Below are 6,000 nucleotides of genomic sequence, written 5' to 3'. Positions count from 1 at the left end.
GTTCTGTCATTCAGAAACATGGCTTTTCATACCACTGCTATGCTGATGACACTCAACTCTACCTCTCATTCCATCCTGATGATCCGACGGTAGCTATTCGCATCTCCGCTTGTCTAACAGACATTTCTTCCTGGATGATGGACCATCACCTTCAACTCAACCTTGCCAAGACAGAACTGCTTGTGATTCCAGCAAACCCATCGTTTTATCACAATTTTCACACATCAACCATAACTCCTTCAAAAACAGCTAGAAGCCTTGGACTTATGATTGATGATCAGCTGACTTTCTTAGACCACATTGCTAAAACTGTCCGATCCTGCAGATTTGCTTTATTCAACATTAAGAAGATCAAGCCCTTTCTTTCGGAACATGCTGCACAACTCCTTGTTCAAGCTCTTGTTCTGTCCAGGCTGGACTATTGCAATGCCCTCTTGGCAGGTCTTCCAGCCAATTCTATTAAACCTTTACAATTAATTCAGAACGCGGCAGCAAGATTAATTTTTAATGAGCCAAAAAGAATACATTTCACACCTCTGTTTATCAATTTGCACTGGCTTCCAATAGCTGCTCGTATAAAATTCAAGGCATTGATGTTTGCCTACAAAACTACCACTGGCTCTGCACCCATTTACCTAAATTTGTTTCTTCAGACTTATGTGCCCTCTAGAAGCTTGCGTTCTGCAAGTGAGCGTTGCTTGATTGTGCTATCCCAAAGAAGCACAAAGTCACTTTTACAGACTTTTAAATTAAATGTTCCCTCCTGGTTGAATGACCTCCCCAACTCAATCCGGACAGCTGAGTTCTTAGCCATCTTTAAGAATCGGCTTAAAACACATCTCTTCTATCTTTATTTGACCCTCTAACTTTAACACTCACTATTCTAATTCTATTCTTTAAAAAAATCTAACTACCTTTCTAATCTTTTTATATTCTATTTTCTATTCATTAATTATGCAATTGGACCCTTCCTCCATGAACACTGCCCGACCCACACAAACCCCGCAGCACGACGAGGACACCAGATTCCCTGTTTATTTTGGACACTCTTCCCCTTTGGCCACCTTTATCCCCTGTTTTATTTGATTTTCTGTTAATAAAAGCCTCTCCGAGGCCTGACGCCACGCCCACTGTGTCTGTCTTGTGCTCCTCCCGTCACAGGGGTGGAAAATGCGGGCAAAGCGGAGCCTAGACAGCGCAGTTGGGAAACATCTGGTGACGTCACTCCCTCTCGCTTGCAAACGTTCGTGAGAACCCGGACTGGGACGGAGGAAAACAAGGGACAGCCTCCCAGCCACAAAAGAGGAAAGTGACTTCTCTGTTATTGTCATTTTACCCTGTGGTTGGTTGAGGCTGTCACTAAAACCCGGTTTCTCTGTCCCTGTTCCGGCGCGCTGCGAGAGGGAGGACCGCCCGGAGAGGAATCCCCGCCCACTCCAAATGTTTGGAGCCTGGTTGAGGATGGAAGCACTCCCGTGTGGGCGGCGCCCTGATGACGGGGATGTCGCTTGGGAGGGGGAATGTGACGAGTCGGCTGCCTCCTCCCTGATTGTCACTGGCATCCCCTCCTAAATCGCCGCCCTTCACCAGGCTCCCGACTGGAGTGGGTGTGTGAGAGGAGGGGTGCTGGATGAGTCAGGGCTGGTGGCGTGTGATGGGGCACACCTGAAGGAAATGTAGCCTCATCACCGCCGCTGTTTAAAAGCCTAACGCGCCTCTCCTCGGGAGACCGGTCTCTTCCCCATGCATGCACACTGGTGTCCTCGTGGGTCCAGGAAGGGTGCGTTGAGGGACTCCCGTGCCACTAGAGACGTGAGCAGCCGGACCCGCGATCCGGATGGGAATGCCGGGCCGTCCATCCCCTGCCAGCGCCGCGGCCAACGAGAGTGATGCGGCCGCTAGAGGAAGCCGCCGCCCCTCGCGCCCCGGACCAAAGAGGGGAGCATGTGCAGCCACCGGACTCCGCCCCTTACCTGGACCCTTCCTCCATGAACACTGCCCGACCCACACGAACCCTGCAGCACAACGAGGACACCAGATTCCCTGTTTATTTTGGACACTCTTCCCCTTTGGCCACTTTTATCCCCTGTTTTATTTGATTTTCTGTTAATAAAAGCCTCTCCGAGGCCTGACGCCATGCCCACTGTGTCTGTCTTGTGCTCCTCCCATCACAGTGTGTATGTGTAAAGACCTCTAACACTAGCTTGCTCTATTCTTTTTTTATTCTATCTGTTTTCTTTATATTATATTATTTAAAATCCCATGCTAGGTGTACTGTGTTAACCTAACTGAGACTTGTTATAGCACTTATATATCATTGCTCTTTTTGTTGTTTTTGATTGCTTCCACTGTCCTCATCTGTAAGTCGCTTTGGATAAAAGCGTCTGCTAAATGAATAAATGTAAATGTAAATGTAACAAACAATTGCCCAGAATTATTGCACATCGCTGTCTTTATATTCTTTTATTGACGGATTGCACAGGTTCGAGTAGCAATGAGCTTCTTCACACTGCCTGAACATGTGCAATTGTGCTTTTACTGACCACACGCACCTGTCGTCTGCTCAGAGCCTCGGCACACACTCTCCGATGGCGATTTTTACGTCATGCTTACCTAGCGGGCCATAGCGGACTCGCGGACACGGAAAGTATAAGGAGGCTTTAAGATGCAGTCTTTAAGACGCGTACGGAAGCATGAACTGACGCGCAACATTGCAGAAAATGTGCGTTCACAAATGTAGCCTATGTTGATCCAAATATGGAAAGCACTTTCGAATTTAATAATATGAGGTTCTCTCCAGAGATGTTTTGCCACATTTCTTCAATTAAGGATTGCTACGTAGTATATGGTGTTATTTGCCTGAACTTCTTCAAGTGAGTTGCGGGGCAAACCGAAAATCCAGCACATCTCCTTCACTACTTATACTGCGACTATTCTTGTTTGTACGTGTTCATTCGCTGGCATTTTTTCAAATTTCTTTTTTCCTCCCTTAAAAACAAATTTGTCCATTCAGATGCTCAATTTTACCTTAACTAATGGCTGTTGATGACTGTTTGAATTGAATTCTGCCAAAGTGCGCGCTTGTATGTGTTCGTTAAATGCGTAATGTTATGAGAAGGACTGCCCATGTCTGAAAATAATATATGAAAAAAAAAATTCACATAAAAACATTAGGATATAGCTTATATTTCATTAGTAGCCTAAATTTTTTAATTAATGTAAAAAATAAAATTAATTGTAAAACGGGCCACGGGCTGAAAACCACTGGTCTAGATACACACAGCATCTCCCTCACACGGCTGCTTCAACACTAACTATGGTTACTGAAACCTCACCTTCTTTCTTTGCATGAACATTTGGGCAGCATTACACAAATATTTCCACACTGTGATGTAGACATGTTTGAATGAGCCATTTTAGGAGTGCGTGGCAGAGTCTTAACTTTAATAAAGAATATCTCTTTGGATTTGAGACTTTAGTCTTTGCAACTTTACAGATCGTCTTTATGCACCAAGAGCTTATAATATTCCAAAGAGAAAGGAAAAATTTAAATCGCATCATATGACCCCTTTATATTCCAATAGGTGCTCATTTAGCAGCCTCATTAAGAACAATTCTCTAGGTTATTTATGTTAGCATTTGGGCAGTGCTGGACTGGGACAAAAAATCGGCCCAGGCATTTTTGCCCAGACTGGCCCACTATATGATCATAAACACCACCCATCTTTGCACGCCCTTAATTATATGCATACCAACTCCTATTCATTAAAACCACTAATGCCATGTAATGAGTGAGTATAGGAACAAGTGAGAGTTAACAGATGAAATAAGTCAAAATTTTATATTTATTAATACAGTTGAACTATACTCCACAGCGGTGAATCCTAAAACAAGCTATAAGCATAAGCTATATAAGCTATAAGCTCTGGCATAGCAATACCAGTGTTTCTTACAGGATTTTTGTTAAAACTATGGTGGTGCGTCCTCGGTCCTTCTAGGGGGGTTCGGGGGCATGCCCCCTCGTGAGAAAATTTTGTGCATTTTAATGTTAAATTCATTAATCTGGTGCACTTTGAGAGTTCAAAATTAAAAGCTCCAACCCATATTCAGTGTGCAAATTAAACAAAGAAAAATTCAAACCTCTTTTAGTTACAGTGTCTATTTACATTACACCTATACATAATAATAGTTATAATATTAATCCAATGACAGTAATAGCCATATTTTGTAAAACAAATGCACAAAAAAATAAAGGAAACTTTCTTAATTAGTTGTACCATATTCTATACTTGAAAGAGATAAGCACATGATCTTTTATTTTGACGCAAACTGCATCAAGCTTTTATTTTGGCGGAAAACATGGTTTACAAACGCCTCTTATTAAATTTCTAGCGAATTGCAGTAATCGTCAACTATGCAGATGTGGAAATAATCTACACTCATGACATGGCCTAAGTGTTTTGAAAGTAGTTATGCTTACCACAGGCTCTACACTTTCTCATCTCTCTCCTGATCCTCCGTCCTCTCTATCATCATCTGCCACAGGAGCTGATGAAGGTCAGAAAACATATATTTTGACACAGTTTACAGTGTCTGCTTTAAGGGCCTGGTTCTATTTTTCCACGCTATTTATCTGCACATTCCTTGCGTTTCTTCTCCATCTTTTTTTACAGATACACACTGACACTGCTGCCGCTCGCTCACTCGTTTAAAGTTGTGATTGGGCCAGCCCAGTGTCAATCAAGAAAAGAGCCAATGGGCCGCTGATCTACGTGTTTCATGGGCTGGTCTGTCAGAAAAAAAAACCAACACTGACTTTGACCAATGCATTACACCGGCACAAACCCAGCGCCGCCAATTAAGCAAAACAAAACAAAACGAATGGGCCACCGATGTACAAATTTTATGGGCCGTTTAAAAAAAATAAATAAATAAATAAATTATGAGTATGAGATATCAGCCCAAAAAGCACGTCGGCCCACCGGGCAAATGCCCGGTATGCCCAATGGCCAGTCCAGCCATGCATTTGGGAAACGTCAAACACCAGGAAAGAATAACCTTAACACTTCAAATTCAAGAATTAGATTTCAAATACACCCACCAATAAAAATTCAGGTAGCCTTCATTTTTAAAGTAAACACTAGCTTCGTGCAAATTTATACAGTCGGTGAGTCATTCACTTAGAACTCAGATTAAGCAGAGTTTTACATTTGCAAGGAGGAATTGTTTAGCTTTTTTTGGGATCACTGTGTGAGCAGGTGGTCAACTGTGTTGCGAGTCATATCTTCTTTCCTCTAAAGGGGAAAGGGGAGAGGGACCCGTGAGTTAATTAGCCATCATTACCCCGTCTCTTCTTCCCGAGTGGGTGCTGTGCCTTTGTCCTTTTCTATTAACATCTCTAATAGAGCTGTCACCATGACTCATGCCCATCAAACCGACACATAGCCCGGTCCACACCGCCCCTCGTTATGTGAATGAATGGCGTTGGCGTGTCATCCGTACACAGATCTGAAACAGGATATCACAAGCTAATCACATTAAAAACTCAGTATAATTAGGTATTTTGGAGGTGCTAGTAGATGCATTAATCTGGACTGCAAAACTAACTTCTTTATCTACTTTTCTTTTTTATCTATTGAAGTGTAAAACTCTGTACAGTCATGGCCAAAAGTTTTGAGAATTACATAAATATTGGAAATTGGAAAAGTTTTTATAATAGCAATTTGCATATACTCCAGAATGTTATGAAGAGTGATCAGATGAATTGCATAGTCCTTCTTTGCCATGAAAATTAACTTAATCCCAAAAAAACCTTTCCACTGCATTTCATTGCTGTCATTAAAGGACCTGCTGAGATCATTTCAGTAATCGTCTTGTTAACTCAGGGGAGAATGTTGACGAGCACAAGGCTGGAGATCATTATGTCAGGCTGATTGGGTTAGAATGGCAGACTTGACATGTTAAAAGGAGGGTGATGCTTGAAATCATTGTTCTTCCATT

Source organism: Carassius carassius, chromosome 4, assembly GCF_963082965.1.
Source record: "Carassius carassius chromosome 4, fCarCar2.1, whole genome shotgun sequence".
Classification (NCBI taxonomy): Eukaryota; Metazoa; Chordata; class Actinopteri; order Cypriniformes; family Cyprinidae; genus Carassius; species Carassius carassius.
This window is presented reverse-complemented; position numbering follows the sequence as displayed.